The sequence below is a fragment of the Acinonyx jubatus genome, chromosome D4 (genome assembly GCF_027475565.1).
Source record: "Acinonyx jubatus isolate Ajub_Pintada_27869175 chromosome D4, VMU_Ajub_asm_v1.0, whole genome shotgun sequence".
NCBI classification, from domain to species: Eukaryota; Metazoa; Chordata; class Mammalia; order Carnivora; family Felidae; genus Acinonyx; species Acinonyx jubatus.
This window is the reverse complement of record NC_069391.1, coordinates 85,678,456-85,695,318: the sequence shown is the minus strand read 5'-3', so window position 1 is coordinate 85,695,318 and position 16,863 is coordinate 85,678,456. Positions and strand designations below refer to the sequence as shown.

Sequence of the window (16,863 nt, the reverse complement as noted above, 5' to 3'; positions counted from 1 at the left end):
TAATATGCTACCGTTAGCATAAACTGCATTCTGATTTTTGCCTTTTTCTTTTATTTGGTTTTCTCTCTCAGTAGCCTGTTAGTTATTGAGTCTCTACATTTCAGAGTTTATAAGAAATGTCTTATAGCTTTAAAATATGTTTTGACATCTGGACAAGATGTTTCCTCTCATTATTAGTCTTTTTCAAAATTTTGTTGATCTTACCGATTTTTTTCTTTTTTTTTTTTTTTAGTTTTGATGGGCTGCAGACTCAGTTGATAAGTTCTGTAAGAAAATCTTTTGATTTTGATAGGAATCGCATTCATTTCACAGAGTGATATTGAGTCTCACCATTTGGTTTGCATTTTACCTGTTTATGTCTTCCTTTATGTACTGTGGCTTTCTTTACATTTTTGTTTCACTTCTGTCAGTAGGTTTATTACTGGATATTGGACACACACACACACACACACACATTGTGAATAGTTTTTCTAATTGGTTAGTTGTGAGTAGAAAAGGTGTTTTTTTCTATGATCACCCTGTGGCTGACCCAACCTGTTGCCTTATTTGCCTTAATAATTCTTTTTAGGTGATTTTCCTAATTTACTGGGTATTCCTTTCTAATATTCGTACCTCCTTTGTTTTCTTGGGTAGTTGCCTTATTCAAGACCTTCTATACGTGGTTGAGTTCTTAGTGGTGAGGTAATGATAAGCAAGTATGCCTGCCTTGCTTCTGATTTCAGTGAATATGCTTCTGATACAATGCCATTTTTAGAATTCTTCGTCTTTTTTTCTTTAAATCATGAATTGAGGTTGAATCTTACCAAGAGCTTTTCTAACCTGTATTGAAACAGTCATCTGGTTGAATTTCTGACTCTGTTAATGTACTGAATTACATGACTAGATTTCCAGATGTTTAATCATTGTTCATTCCTAGGGTAAACCATTTGTCTGGTAGGATTTGGTTTTCAATAATATTATGCTTTCCTGCATCAATAGGTCAAGTACGTCTCCCCTCTTTCTACTATAATCTGTTACATACTTCTAAAAGTCTGTGCCACACTGTCCCAGTTATCCATTGTGTTACATGTTTTATAAGAGTTAGAATTTCACTAAGTGGGGAATAAAAAAGAAGTAAAAGGTAGAAGTTAGAAACGACCGTCTCACACATTTTGCTCCTGGGAATATTGTCAAAATGTACAAATCACATCTCTCAACAGACCTAGGATGGTGTTGGCTCAGAAATAGTATTTTTCTTTGTGTGTCGTTTTTTGCAGAAATGGAACTTGTTTTTTTTTTAATCATCAGTGTATTAGTGTGGTGAGATAAGGATGCGAGGGATATAAATGAGTTTATTTCAAGTGCTTAGTCAGTGGAACAACAACGAGATTGGTATCATGCACATGGGACCTACTGTGTGCATGGCATCCTTAGCACCCGCCACCCAAATTAGTGTTCACAGCAGTGCTGGGGGGCAAGCAGTGGGGCTGTCGGCACCCCATTCTGTGGGAGTGTGAAACAGGCTCGGAGGGGATACATGGCACAGCCAAGGCCACCGGCAAGTAAGAGATCTAGTGGAAACTAGACCTTAAGTCTTCTTAGCCTCAAACCAGTCTCCATCCCGTCTCTGCCTCGGAGTTTTTAATGATGAAAAATAGACCCTCCAAGTGGCAGAAACCGGCACAGAGGCAAAGCGAGTTTTGAACCCATTCTTTCCCCTTCACCGCTCGCACACTCGGGCCAGGAGCTCCAGTGTGAGGAAACCGACAAGGATTCCTCAAGGAATACCTTCTACAGCATCATCAAGATTTACATTTTGAACTGCCTTTTCTTTGTCTCCTAAATTAAGGTAGTCACTAAGCTGCAGGGGCAATGTAGCAATTTCACACGACTTTGTGTGTTGGGCTCCTTGGGATCGAGGAGCGCACAGTCCCGCGCGGACACTGATGTTCACATCCGGCTGCTTAGTGTGGAACAGCAACGAGTACTGTGGTCCTGCGGTCCGGTCAGGCAGACGTGCTGGGACTGCCTGGGGACAAGTGCCGTGACAGAACCGCAAGGGCCTGGCAGCCTCTGCTTCCCATGACCCTTGTTTCCACAGCCGAGTTCAAGCACCTCGGCTGTCCCGGGCACAGGAGTGTGTCTCAGGATACCCTGGTCACCCAGGTGAAGTGTGCGGTGGCCGCTCCTTAGCCCGCACGCGTGGCTTCCCCGGGTTAACTCTTCTTCCTAGAACGGCACAGGACAAGCTTGGAGAAAGAATAACGTGCTGCTTTCTCCCTTTAAAAAAGCGTCCAAAGATATCGTGATGTTGGTTTTCCTGGTGCTTTTGGTAATTCAGATATTTTACTGGGCTGTTATGCAAATGTTAGGTTTTCAAAGGAATTGTGGGGATCTCCTTTTTACCCTAAGCTATGCTGATATGTATGCTGTGTAGTTCAAGTCTTTACTAGAGTTAAATGTTAGACATTAGAGGGTCTAGTGAAACCATTGTCTGGCTATCTATATGAGTGTCTGAGTAGAGGGTGGAAAGTCTTCCTTCTTTTCCTCCTTCTTATGTTGCAACATGACGTTAACAGTAGAGAAGCAGCCGTCATAAAGCGGGCAGACAGAGGATGGTGTGCGAGTCTAGCTGAATGTACCAGAAGACTGGCGTAGAAACTGGAGCTGACCATACAAGGAATAGGCCAAAAGGTAGGGACCGTCAGGCAGGCTCTGAGTTGAGAAAACCCACAGTCAGGGGTAGGGTGTAAGAATGGTACCTGTGGGCAGGTTGAGACTTTTGATTCTGGGGCAGAGGTTGGTTGACTTATGGAGAAGAAAGGGAATACTATACTGATACTATACCATTAGTGAGCGGGCGGGGGGTGGGCGGGCCCCCCCTGGTGACAGGACAAAGCATTAGGTGAACTGAGAGGGACCATTACCCAAGGTGATAAGAAAGAGGTTGGCTGGGAGGAGAATCAGGATCCAGTTCCATAGTTGGAAAGACAGTGCTTGTTAAACTGGTAAGTTGAAGTAAAGACAGAAGTGAAAGGCACTTCGTTTTGGAGAGCTGAGGACAGAATGAAGTGAAGAGTTCAAATTGCATTAAGTGAGAGGCTCCGGTAGGCTGGAATTTCCAGACTGGAGGCTTGGCTAAGACATCTCCAGCCAGGTGTCTGCTGTGTACCTGTTGGGAGCTTGTGTGTGTGCAGGTGCCGGCCAGTGGGCTCAAAGGCGCCAGCCAGCTTGGCCAGGAGCCTGAGGGCCACGGAAGAAGGATGCATCTAGAGTTCAACGTGGCCTTAAAAGTATGAGGAAGGTTCTGGTTCACGTGTGGAAAATTGCAAGAGACCTTCACACCTCCTCTAACAATGAGAAAAAGCAACACCAACACAGATGCTTTTAAACCAGCGAGAGAGCCAAGGACACAAAGAAATCTACATAAATGAAATTTCAGAAAGTGACAAGCCCTTCCTAGGAGAGACGAGGCCCAGGGCCGCTCGCCCCTGGCAGAGTGGTAGGAGGAGGAGGAGCCTGTCACAGGCAGAGTGAGAAGAGACTAGCCCACGTTTTAGCCAACTTGGGGTGCCTGCCTGTTTGTTCAGAAAGGCAAGATCCCCAGCCGCCAAGAAGCCTCCACCACCTTCTGGGCCTTTCCAGGCACACAGGGGTTGTAGGGAGAGTAGGGCAGAGGAGCACGTAGAGGTTCCCATTAAGGTGTGTGTGGCCTTCGCTGAGAGCAAGGCGGCCGCCTGGTGAAGGCTCACTGGGAACAGGGCAGGAGAGCCGAGAGAAATCCTGTCGTGGCTCCGGGGTGTTCTGTACTCGCCATCCAAAGGCTGAGGGCATCCTGAAGCAGGGCAGGGAGATGGTCAGCAGTGCAGGAAGTGAGGAGCTGTGATGGAGAAGGAAGGGAGTTTCTTCATGACCCAGAAAGATGCCTGGCTGACTTGAAAGCTGAAAGAGACATACCCCAGTGTGGAAAATCGACGGGTTGACTGCAAGGCATAAAGAGATCTCTGGAATCTCATCAGTGCTCAGATCTCAAGTCGTGCTAAAAGAGTCCTGACCCCACCCTTAAACTACTGAAGCCAGTGGTGAATTGAAATGAAAGCTGCAGTAACTCCAGACCCAAATCAGCTGTGGATGGCTGACTCTGTGCCCCCGTCCCCAACAGCGACCTTGCCAAAGAAGGGGCGAGCCCTTTTCTGTGCATAAACATTATTAATTCAGTCTCCGCTGTTCCTCTATACAAAACGTTCACCACAAAGTAAGTTAGAAGATATATGAAGAAACAAGCGAATGTGACTCTTGCCCACGAGGGGAAATAGTCGCTGGCCAGAGGTAGACACGGAGAGGGTCCAATTTTGGAATGTATCAGGCGAGATTTAGATGGTTATGCTAAGCATATTCAAGGATCAATGGATAACATGCGGAAACAGGTATGGAATTTCAGCAGCAGTGGGAACCTTTTTTTTGTTTTTTGTTTTGGTCTTTGTGTATGTGTGCGTGTGTGTGTGTGCGCACGCATGTGTGTAGGGGCGGGAGAATCTAGAAAGTCAAAGTAAGACACTATACTTAGGGGTAGGACTTCGTACCTGAGAGCAGTACTTACTCTGCCTGTTGTGTCTGTGTGGTTCCTAGTTGTTAAATATAGAAAAACAGAAACAAAGCAAAAGAAAACAAAACAAAAAAGCAAAGCCCCTCAGGCAGTTCCTGGGCTGGAGGAAGCACAGCTCAATCCTGGATTCACTTCCTTTTCTCTCTGAGTAGGTGTGTCTGTGGTCGGGTACCAGTCCACGCATCAGGTGATGATTCTTTGTCTTTTTTCCTCAGCTTTGGAGAAGTCACTCATTCGAAAGGGCAGATGCACCAGAAGAGAATGTCTGAGTTCCAAAGCCTCTATAGATATTTTGAGAATATTTTATTTTCTTTACAGTTTTTTTTGTTTGTTTGTTTTTTAAACGTAACAGAGGTTAAGGTTCATAGCCATGGGCTTGTGCATTTTTGCATACGTCCATCATGAAGGCCTCTTTTCTGAAGTTTTCTCAGTGAAGACCACCCCTCCCCCCCCCCTTTCTTTTTACAGCGTTAGAAGTACTGTAATGTCTTTGCCAAGAAGTGTCAAAGGGTCCTCTTGGTATCATTGAAAAATTGAGTAAACTGTTCTGTTTTTTTTCCCCCCAAGCTGCATTCTTCTCTTCCCTAGGAAGTCGGTTTGACCTTTCTTTCTTTTTTCATTTCTTTTTCAATTTTCTTTCATTTGAAGAGGAGTGAACTGGTCCATACAAGACGTGACTTTACGTTGTGCCTTTCAGGGAAGGACAAATAATGAGTCTGAAACAGACCCCAAGTGCCTGCTGAACTTAAGCCTTTTCTGGGAAATGGAAAAGGTGCTTCTCTTTATTTACCTGCGATTACCCAGTTTGAAAATTGGTCGTGGTCACCCATTTTTATGCTTCCGTGTTCAGCTCTTTAGAATAAAAGTGTTAAATCTTTATTAGATGTTGTTCTTGGGGGTGGACCCAACCAGAGAAAATTTGGTTGGAAATTAGGACCATCTGTGTAGTTTGCAGGGCCCAGCGCAAAACGAAAACAGGGGACCCCTCGTTCAAAATTATTAGGGCTCTTTCAGATGGTGACAGCAGAACATGGAACCACGTGTGGAGCCCTTGTAAGGCTGGGGTCCTGTGTGACAGCTTGCATGCCTGTGAAGCCAGCCCTGCAGTTAGGATGATCTCAGCTTCTGGTTCCTTAGGATGTTGTTGACCTTCCACGAGGATGCTCATCCAGGTATTTTAGAATCATGGTGTTCATTAAGGGAGATGCAGTTTTGGAGCCTAGTTATTAGGAAGGTTGTATGGCCAGGATATGAGGCTGTGCAGGTTTTACACTGCACAATTTGAGGGAGTACCATTTACATTCTGAGTCCTCCTAGCTTTAGACGATTATTATGGCTTTTTTTTTTTTTTTTTCCTGGCACATGCCAAAAATGGTCCCAAGGACAGAAGGAAGGCTTTCTACAGCGTACAAAGATGCTGTTTGGGCAATAGGTAGCTATTTTCGCCACCTTCCTTTTCCCTACCCGTTAAGATTTTCTCTTTCCTGTACAGATGTAATTTGTCTTTGTGACTGTAAGTGCCCACGTGACCTCACAGACCCATGTCTCTCTGTCTTTTCTCTTGTTTCTTCTCTCTGTCCTGCTTTTTCCTTCCCCACCTCCACTCCCCTTTCTCTCTCTAGCCTTTACGTTGGCTCCCAGAAACCTGGATCCATAGAAAGTCTCCTGAGGCACAGGCATTCGAATCTCAGGCTGAATTTTATTCAGTTTGTGCCTTCTAAAATCCTCAGTTCTAAATGGGAGAGGGGAGATCTATAACAATTTAAAGGAAACCTTGTGAACAGATGGTACCCATCTCAGCCACCCTTAAAGCCAGTCACTTAAAAAGGAGTCAGGAATTTGAAACTACATCCCTGGGGAGTTCATTCTATGACAGGGGAATAGGAATAGAATCCCCAGGAGGACAGTCCGATCCCCAGGCCTTCAAGGTGAGGCCTCGAGCATAGGTTCTCTGAGCTGGAGGGGATCTTGGAGACAGAGTAGAGGTTCCACTTTGCGGGGCCCCACGCTATGAGAAGGGGCTGCCATGAGCCCCACTCGTAGCCCGTCCAGTGCTCTGGATTTTCCCCCGGAGCCTGTCTGAGGTCCGTATAACCCGGGCCAACCCCAGGGGTGTTGCTGGATGAGGACTCTGACAGAGGTGGATGTGGCTGACCAACCACAGGACACAGGACTAGTTGCACATCACCCATCCTGTCATCCCTTCACCCTTGTCCCGGGCATCAGGGCAAGGACGGTTTCGTTCGCCTGCTCACGCTCTCCAGAGAAAAGACTTCTCCCCTTCCTCGGGGCTGCCCTATGACGTTCGTTGTCACCCAGTTTTACCTACAGGAGAAATGTTCTCAAGAAGGAAGACGAAAAGCCAGACTGTCTGTAGGGCTCCTTTATTCCCCACAACAAAGCTGCGGGCTGGCCATTATCGGAAAACACTCCGTGCTTGGACACGAGCCGACTGTTGCTGCTCCGGAGAAAACGAAAGCTTCTCCACGTTCTGCCTTGAACCTGATCACCAAGGCCTGTGCGCTCCTTGTATCTCCAGCAGGGCCACAGAGCAACGTGTCTGCCTCCAGTTCATGAGAAGGTTCCGCCGGCCTTCCTGGAAGGTTTAACACTGCACATTCTCGGTCTTGTAATTACCCATTTTAATCATTCCTCTGTCTCAAGATTGCAAGCCCCTGACAGGCAGCTTCTCTGTCTCGATCATCTCGGAGCCCCCCACTGCCTGCCCCCGGATTGGGCACGTGGCAGGTGCCCCGTCCAGGAGTTCGCTGGTGATGCTAAGACATTCAGCAGTCAGATCCGGAACAGGGCTGCGCAGAGGCACCCTGGGGTTTAGTCTCACCTGGAATTTAGAGTAACGCGGGGCCGGATTCTGCTTAGTCAAACTCGACATCTGTGGCTGCATTTCTCAGAATAGCCCAGCAAAGAGAACACGGAGGCTCCTGCCAAATCTGTTGATGTCAAGGATGACAACTCCATATGCTAAGAAGCAGAAAGCCCCAGTTGAAGTGTTCACTCTCGGTCCAGGATGCAGAAGCAATGGAAGGGAGAAAGATGAAGCCTGTCTGGCATCACTTTTTTCCCCCGTTTCCCCACCAGACCAGGAAGAGAAGAAAATCGAATTTTAAAAATCAAGGTGGCATGATCGCCATTTTTAAAAAGTCCTAGATATCAGTGTTAGGGTAGTCCTTTTTATTTTTTATTATTATTTTTTTACATTTTTTAAAATGTTTATTTATTTTTGAGAGAGACAGAGACAGAATGCGAGTGGGTAAGGGGTGGAGAGAGAGGGAGACACAGAATCGGAAGCAGGCTCCAGGCTCTGAGCTGTCAGCACAGAGCCGGACGCGGGGCTCGAACTCACACACCGTGAGATCGTGACCTAAGCTGAAGTCGGACGCTCAACCGACTGAGCCGCCCAGGCGCCCCAGGGTGGTCCTTTTGAAATCCCAGAAAGGTTAATTAGTAGCTCGTATGGAAAAAGCCTTGGGAGCCCCTCACCGGGACCAATATGGATTTCATTTTTTAAAGAAATGGAATCTTCCAAGTCCTGAAGGCCATGGTGGTCAGGAGTGCCTACGAGCGAGGTGTTGAAAACTGCTGTTTTTCAGATGATTTGGTCAAGAAGACACACACGCACCCCCACACAAAACAAAATTAAACAAAAAAAAAATCTCTTGTTTCAAAATAGTTTGGCTTTCCATGATGTGCTCTTGATTTATTTACTGTAGCTGGGAGGCAGTGCAGGTCCGTAACCATAGACCTGTTCCAGCAACAAAGAAGATGACGTCCTCAGACCTTGAATTTGTCACTCTGTGATCCCGTTCCACCTGAGACCCTGACGAGGCCCGTGTTGGCCTCCTTCTTCTGTAGACGGCCGTTTCTGCACCTGCACAACCCACAGGCTCCAACTATTCCATTCGCTCCAGGGCACATCCTCACGTGACTCTAACCAAGGTGTTTATTGTCAACCCGTAAATTCAGGCGGTTCCTCGGAGGTTGGGAAAATATGTTTATTTGTGCTGTGCCTTCGAGAGCTCGGAAATGTGGCAACACTGTGGAGTTGTGGGAGCGGCTGCTGAGCACCCTGCCAGGACCAGTCTGTTCTGCAGTCGAACTGTGACCACAAAAGGCGAGGTCTCTGCCCCCGCGGAGCCGATGTTCCGCTGGCCAGTGTAGATGGGCTCCTTGCTCTGCCCCCCGGGAGCTCTGTGACCGTGAGGAAGCACTGTAACCTCTCTGTGCCGGGGCGTGTTTTCATCTCCTGAAGGCTAGAGTGGGATCCTTGGAAGGCTTCGTGCCCGATTCACCCATTTCCCCTTTGTCCCTCTTTCTCTCTCGTTCAAACGGCAAGAATCTGATCGCTGTGAATAGGATCCAAACTGGGTAAAGTGTGAGCCTGTGCAAGTTGAAGGATCTTGTAGATAACGTGACTTTTTGCTTTGACGGGAAAGTAAGTGCTTGGAGGCTTCTATTTGATGAGCACAACAGAACGGAACGATGAAGCGAACTTACCTTAAGGACTCCTAGTAAACTCCTTTGGCTTCACCCCAGGAGCAGAAACAGCCAATGGCAGTGTTGACTGGTCTCTGAAGGAAAGGCAGAGCCTTAAATGAACACTTGAAATCTGAGCACTCTACTGTTGGTCCCTGGCGGTGTTCACTTGGCCAGATTCCTTTGGGGCCACATTCCTTTCTCTTCTTTGGGCTTCAGAGCCCGTTGCCATCCAGAATTTTGTCTCCTTTGCGAAGAAAGTTAACAGGCACAGGATCTGGCTCAGTCGCGGGAATTCATTTTAGCTTTGAGCACTACTCAGACATTTCTCCACTAAAGAAACCTCTGCTCTGGGCCTGGCACTGTTGTAGGCACTGCAGATGGAATTGTGAACAAAACAAGGAGCATCCTGCTCTCGTGGGATTCATACTCTAGAAAGGAGAGGTGGGAATTAACAAGCAGATGAACAGATTAATAATTTCAGAGAACCTGAGAGGGCCGTGAAGAGAGTTGTGCCGGGGGTGCGTAGGCAGGAGTCGCCGCTTTGGTTGGGGTTTGCGGAGGTTCAGACCAAAGCTTTCACGTGAATGTTCATCAGCGGCACTATTCCTAAGGGCGAAAGGGAGGACGAAACCCAAACGTCCGTCGGCGTGCGCACGGATAAACCAGATGTGGTAATTAGCCAAACTGGAATATTATTCAGCCGTCAAAAGGAATGAAGTGCTGATGGATGCCCCGGCACAAGTGAACCTTGGAAACACGCCATGTGAACGAAGCCAGACACAAAAGGCCACATACTGTGTGACTCCGCTTATACGATGTGTCCAGAATAGGGTGAATCCACAGAGGCGGATGGGACACGCATGGCTGACTGGGGGGCTGGGGAGAGTGAGGGATGTGCACAAACGCTAACGGCTGCGGGCTTTCCCTTCGGGGGGATGAACGTGTTCCGGAACCAGATAGCGGTAATGTTTGCGCAACACTGCGAATGCACTTAATACAGATGTCTTGTAGACTTTAAAATGGTTAAAATGTCATGTGTATTTTACCGCGGTTAAAAAAATAAACAACAAACTTAAACCCAAGTATGATGTTTGACACCAGTTCAGACTGAGAGGACATTTCTATACACTTGAAACGTATCCTGAAGACTAACCGTATACTGTCTAGCTTAGCCCTTTACTTCAGGGAGGAAAAGTTTTATTTGGTATTTGTTTAGGCCCACACCCTCTGAAATGGGGCTTTCAGGGACTTATCAAAATAGAACTGAGTACAAATACAGGTGTGCAAATATACAGGTGTGCCCATCTCTCCAATGAATCCATTCTTTAAAGCTGTAAAGTATTTGGAGGTGAACAGGATGTGTTTTATACACGAGCCTCCCTCCCCCCTGATGCACTCTCATCTCTAATTGTTTTTGTACACGAGGAACATTCTCACCTGCCAACTTGCCGCATGCTCCTGGGGTCTTACTCTGGGGATGAGGAGTAGGTAGGGGGTGGCGTTCCTTATCAAGAGCACCAGCCTTGGAGTTAAAACAGGTGGAGAGGGTTTGGACAGGTCCCCCAAGACTAAGTTCAGGATGCGACAGTAGAGAGAAGTGGAGTAGAGGCAGGGCAAGAACACTAACCAGCTTTGTGCCCCCAGCATGTCATTTCCATTCACGTACATGCGGACGTATGTGTTATCTATAAAAATTGGTACCTTCCTCAAGCCTTTTTACCTAAAGTAAATACATATGGGGAAAAATAAACACCTCTGATCTAACTTTAAAATATTAGCCTCAGCACTAGTCCCTCATTTCTTCATTGAGTTTGGCATGGCGTCCATCTGACATTTCTTAGCGTGGGAGAAATTGGTGAAAATTCTGGAGCCCAGAAAAATTACTGATGACGTCTAAAGAGTTTTCAAACCTCTGGTTAGGATGATTGCTATGCTCTTTTTTTTTTTTAAAAGGTTATTTCTCAAGTGATACTTACGTAGCATCTCAAATCAGTATGACTCTATTCTTTTTTTTTGAGTGACATGGAAAAAAATGTTTGCTAGGCCTCTTTGTTTCTTCCATCGATTCCTCTGCTCTACAGTTACTAGGAGGTTACTGCTAGGTCTTTGAAGAGGTGGGTTTTGACCTATTTAGGTGTAGGTATAAAGTACTCCACCAGGCAGGGTTAGCAAATGTTGGGACTCTCACAGTTTCCAACCATCCAGAATGTTCCATACTGGCTCTGTCTTCCCAACCTCTTGTGCATGTCAACCTCCCTTCCTCCCCTCTCCCCCCACAGAACTTTTCCTTTGTCTTTGTCTGCTTTTCCTACCACACTCCGCATCAGAAATAAGCAATGCTATGTCTTGCTTAAGTAATGTTTGAATTCCCTCACAAGCACGTGAGAGAAGTGAGCCACGTTCTGTTCTGTTTGTTTGAGGCCCATTGTCTGTTTTCATTCTGACCCAGTTTCTTCTGGGACTGGGAGTAGAGGGAAATTTAGGCCTCACCGGAGATTATCAATGGATGCTTTCAGACGGTCCTCTGAAACGTGTGCCTGGGTAGTAATTACTCGCCTAGGATCCTACATTCACCAGAAGGAGTTTATTGTTCTCAAACAGGAGGAAAAATAAATCTTTGTAGTTTATTGTGAAATGTTCAGCTTTCCCCAGCTACAAGGACCCCGATGGCAGGTTTAGGGTTTCATCTGCAGGTGTGAAGGCTTATTCTCTTTATCCCCTCTTACATGGAGGCCTGTATCTGATTGGGTGTGGGAGTAAGAGCCTCACCAGGCTAATAAAAGCGATGTCAGTGACTTTCAGTGGACGCTAATATTTGCAGATTGAAAAAGTCTCACCACTTAAAGATCTGAATCCTGCAAGAAAGGTATGAAAGATTCCTAGCGTGGCACAGCTTTTTCTCTATAGAGACATATACTCTGTGACCTTAAGACCTTCCTCAGAGGATCCTTATGCAGACAGCTATTCCTAGGTGCATGCGTGCTAAAAGTGGAGAGACGTGTATGAAAGAGAATGAGGGAAAGAATTGGATTATTAGAATGGGCTCAGCACAGGACACTCCTTCTAGAATCCCCCTGAGCTATGAGCATCGGTGACAGTCCCAGTCTTTAATAGCTGGCCTGGCATGGGCACTGGCCAGTCGGAAGCCCCCTATGTCACTAGAGCAGGGTCCTGGACAATACATTTTGTGCGAGGCTTTCTTGGGCCATCATGTTGTGGGGAAGGTGGTGGACGGGTCCTCCAGGAGGACCTAGTAGAAGGGGAACTCAGGACTGTGGTTATTTACCAGCCTGTGCGGATGCGTGTGAATATTTCAACAATCGACACATGAGCCGCAGCTCTGGGACTCTGTATCCCAGACTTCTGAAGCAGTTCCTATCAAGATATAACCCACTTGGGATCTAAGGCAGCTCTTGGTGGTGATGATTGTTGTTAAATGTTTGTGTCTTGATCAGTGTGCTCGTGTGAGAATTTGCTCAGACATCCTTGGTGTTCATCTGAGCTGGTTAGAACCCGGCCATTCATCCCCCATGATCTCTGTGCCTGTGACGTTCAGTACAGGCAGAAGCCTGCTGACTCCATCAGGAACCCGAAGCTATTTGAGTCCTAGCCTGCTCTGAACCCGTCTTCGTGCTTGTTGGGGACTCTTGCAGAGTGAAAGAATACAGTAAAGTTACTGGCACTCCAAAGCTGGTTTTTTAGGAGGACTACACTGCCTATTTCCAGAAACGGGCAAAGATGTTGGCAGTAAAAAAGTTGGTGAGATTTTGTGCAGGAGCCTGAATTGGTGGACGGGCCAGGTCTGGTTATGTGATGGGTGGCTGGAAGGACAGCATCTGAGTGGGGTGAAATTCCCGAGAAAGTTTGCAGCTGGGACGTCCGATCACCCCAGAGAGGACCTCAGTTCCAAAAGGGACGATGCCACCTTTCTATCCTCGTCGTAAAAGAAGCTTTCATGCGCCCCATGAAGAGACGCTTCTCCTCGTATTGGTCATTGCCTTCAGAGCAATTTAATAGAATTTAAAAATAAGCACACAGTTGAATACCATAAAGTGGTTAAGCAAGCTGTTTCTGACTGTGCAAACTAACCTTTTTTCTATTTGCGAGACTGACTTACATTATATTATGCACGTACTGAGCCGTGGCCTGACTATATGATCCCCCATGTAATATCCGCATTTAAGGCGGCCAGTTGGAGTGGATCCGCAGGGAAATGAGTTTTCAGCAGGATCCCTCACAGCGCGCGAGCCATCTCACAGCTTCCCGTGCAGCCTTACCTCTTCTCCTAAATAACATTCTCTTCCCTTGATCCTCACGGAAGTCATTCTGAATTAAAAATAAAATGTTTGCTTTCCATGCCTTGGCTTAAATGTTGCATGGCGTTTAACTCTAATATGCCTTTCATGATAGAATTTACTAGAGGGTCAGAGTAGGGTTTGAGGGTCAGATGTTCCCGCTCACCCCTCGTTTTCCGGATTTGGCTGACTTCGGTATGAACACACAGACCTGCGATACGTGGGGCAGAGCGTCGGTTTTATTTAGGCTCCCGTGGCCATAGGTGAGACTGGAGAGCACAGTGGGGCCCCCTCCCTCCCTGCCTGAGACTTGAGACTTACCCAGACTTCCTTTCTGGGGAGACTGCTGGAAAAGTTGGAAGCAAGAACAGAGGCCTTCGTAGCTCTGGCTGTGGAGGGCGTGGCTGACTCCCTAGTTGACCGGCTTCAGCGGATGTCACACTGTCCTTGGCGTTAGTCCCTCTTCTTCCCCAAGGAGTGGCCAGGGGGACCAGAATCCTCCATGGAAAAGCTCCCTCCTAAGGAGGACCTTGCTCTCTTCTCTTGAATGTACGGGGATGGGGATGCAGAGACCCCTTCTGTCCCAGCACAGTCCATCCCAGAGAAGCCCATTGGCTTTGTCTAAACTACTCGGAGTTACTTTCCCACGTAACAGCAAGAGTGTCCAGACACGATCAGATGCAACTGTGGAGCCAAAATGCCAAGTCGAGATTCTTCACGAGGCCTTCCCTGGCTGAGCCAGGGGACCCCTCTCCGGTGCTCCTGTGGGGGAGCACACTGAGCCCGCTCTGTTTTCACCCTGACGGCGTTAGATTAAACTTCTTTCTCCCCCTAGATTGTGAGCTCCTTGAAGCCAGAGACCGTATGTTTGTCATTTTTATATCTCTGCCTCCTAGCATAGTGCCTGGATTGTAGTAGGTCCTCGGTAAATATTTGTGAAACTAAAATGAAAGGCACATTCAGCCAGCTGCTAGAGGTCTTTACGTGGTAGATGAAAGGGTGTGGATTTGAGTCCGTTTGTAATTGGAAACAGTAGCAGGTTTTAGTGGATTGACATGATCAGAACTGGAATACAAGACTAAAAATGTAGTATTTGAGAAAAGCCAGAGACTCTTGAGATTTAAAAGGACCTTAAAAGATGACCTAACCCATCTACAGATTCTACAGCTGACTCTTCTAGAACTTTCCTTGTAGTGGTTATTGGGCCTTTGAACACCTGCCCAGGGAGCCTATTCTATTTTCACAATAAACCAAAATACCGTCTATAGCTTAATCCACAATATTGTCCCTTGGAGATACCTAGAGAAAGTATTGCTTCTTTTCCCCATGACAGACTTTCATTAATTTCACGAAAAATGGGCATGTTTCCCTACCCACACTTGTCACATAAACACACCTGGTTCATTCAGCCGTTCCTCATATGTATAATTTACAGTTCCTGCACAACCCTGGTAGCTGTCTTCTGAATGTGGTCCAGTGAATGCACATTCCTCAGAAAATACATCACTAGAATTGAAAAGGATATTCCAGGTATGGTCCAGCATAGAAAGAGTTTATTACCTCTCTGGTTCCAGAAACCATATGCGCATTAAATGCAACCTAACTCATTAGCTCTGTTGATGACCCTGACCCATCTCTGAGTCATATTTAGCTTTCTGTTGATGAAGACATAGTATTTTCCTGTGCTGCGACTGAGGCCAGGTAGCTGCCAGCCTCTCCTGATGTAGTTGCTTGTTGGGACCCAAGCAGAGAACATCACATCCTGCTAGCCCATCTCTCATATCTCCCAAACCTCTCTGGTTCCATACCATGCCATTCAGCGTATTTGCTACCTTTCTTAGCACTGTGACCTCCCAAGATTTGAGGAGGATGCGCCTTCCTGTTACTGTCTTTATCCAAGTTCATATGAAGATGTTAAGCTGGATAGACCAAGGACAGAGTTCTGTGGCATACTGCTAGAAACCGCTCTTGAGGTGGATGTCAACTTTGAGAATGACGTAGGACTTACATCCCTACCCCACAATTTATAAGACTATCATAACGGGCCTTATAAAATGCATCGTTGAAGTCTGCATTTTGGTATAATCAAAGGGGAAAATGAGCTTAGGCAGATACGGCCAATTCTGAGTACAATTTTGCTGCCTCTTGGTGATTGCAGTTTCTTTTTCTGGCTTCCCATGAAAATTCCTTTTAATAAACCGTTTTTGATTTTGCCCAAGATTTCCCGAGGTGACCTGTATACAATTTTTGAATCTACCTTCTTCTTCATTTTGAAAACATGAGTGACATTTGCCATTCCCCCACCCCCAGCCCCCTCCGAGCCTTTGGCACATCTTCCATTTTCCATGATTACTCAGAGGTTTCTGAGGGTGCTGGAGCTCTGGCGGTCCCTACTGCTGGGACTCGAATATCTAGGCTGTGATTCTGAAGCTATGTATAATTTCACCTTAAGCCTGCTGTCAGATTTTTTTCCAGGCCTTGGCTGCCGGGACCAGAACTTACTTTGTATTCCCAGTTGTTACACTGCATGTACAGAAGTTAAAAAAAAAATCAGTATTATCGCGAAAAAAAAAAAAATCCAGAACACTATACCTCGCACAACTTTCTAGTTAGGTTAAATGCACAAGATCCAGTGTGTGTTTTGGGTTCTTTGATTTGCGAGTGTCTTTCTTCAAGTAAAAGAGCTTATTATAAGGATGTGAGGGGCAAGACCAGCAAAAGATTGTTCCTTAGAAACATAAAATGGAATCAAGAAATGGCCAGGTCTTGGAATTGGGAGATCTGTGGCCACTCTGAGTGCTGGCTGGGCTTGTGGTCACCGCGGGAGCAGCAGCTCTATGTCAAGAGTAAATCCAACTTCTTTTCCTTTTTTCCCCCCTGCCCCTACAGCCAATCTCAGACCTTAATTATTTATTCATTTATTTATTTATCTATTTATCTATCTATCTATTTATTTAATTTCCTCAGCTCCTTTCTTTGCCTTGTCTCTTACTGGTATGATACCAATGTAGTGTCTCTTTCTCTACCTCAGAATTTATATTTCCTCGTCTTTTTGACTCAGCCAAAACTTTGCCTCATCAGTAGCATCTTGTGGTTGATTTCTTTACCCCTTCTCTTGTCCAGGGGGGCCTTTTAAGACGGTGTCTGTGGTAATTTAGGGGGAAGCCTGCCCCAAGTCTTGGAGAAATTAAGTCATGTGTATTTGTCCTAGTAGAGCAGAGCATTTTTGGGGGTTTTGCTTTTCTCTTCAAACAGATCTGAGAAAACTTGCTAATGTCTCTACTTCTTTGACAGTCTTGTGAGCAGTCACAGCCTAAGACACACACACAGTCTCTTTCTGAGGAAAACCGCTTACCTTCCGGACTGCCACGTTCTCCTCCACTTGACCCTGGCTCCAACATGGCTGGCTGGATGACACTCATGCACCTGACCCGAAGACAGCCAGTCTGTGGACTGGCCAGCAGAAAGTTCTTCCCACACAGGGAC

The 16,863-nt window shown here is 46.4% G+C and overlaps 1 protein-coding gene and 1 long non-coding RNA gene across 13 annotated transcripts in view; one reads left to right on the top strand and one right to left on the bottom strand.

Moving 5' to 3' along the window:
* The window catches only part of GLIS3 (GLIS family zinc finger 3), a 578,617-nt gene that overhangs the window by 343,946 nt on the left and 217,808 nt on the right, over positions 1-16,863 (top strand). The window lies entirely within an intron of this gene.
* LOC113594250 (uncharacterized) lies at positions 1,092-16,802 on the bottom strand. Its single transcript, XR_003414590.2, has 3 exons — positions 16,733-16,802; positions 3,790-3,921; positions 1,092-2,204 (listed from the first exon to the last, which is right to left on the bottom strand). It is a non-coding gene; the product is annotated as an uncharacterized LOC113594250 (long non-coding RNA).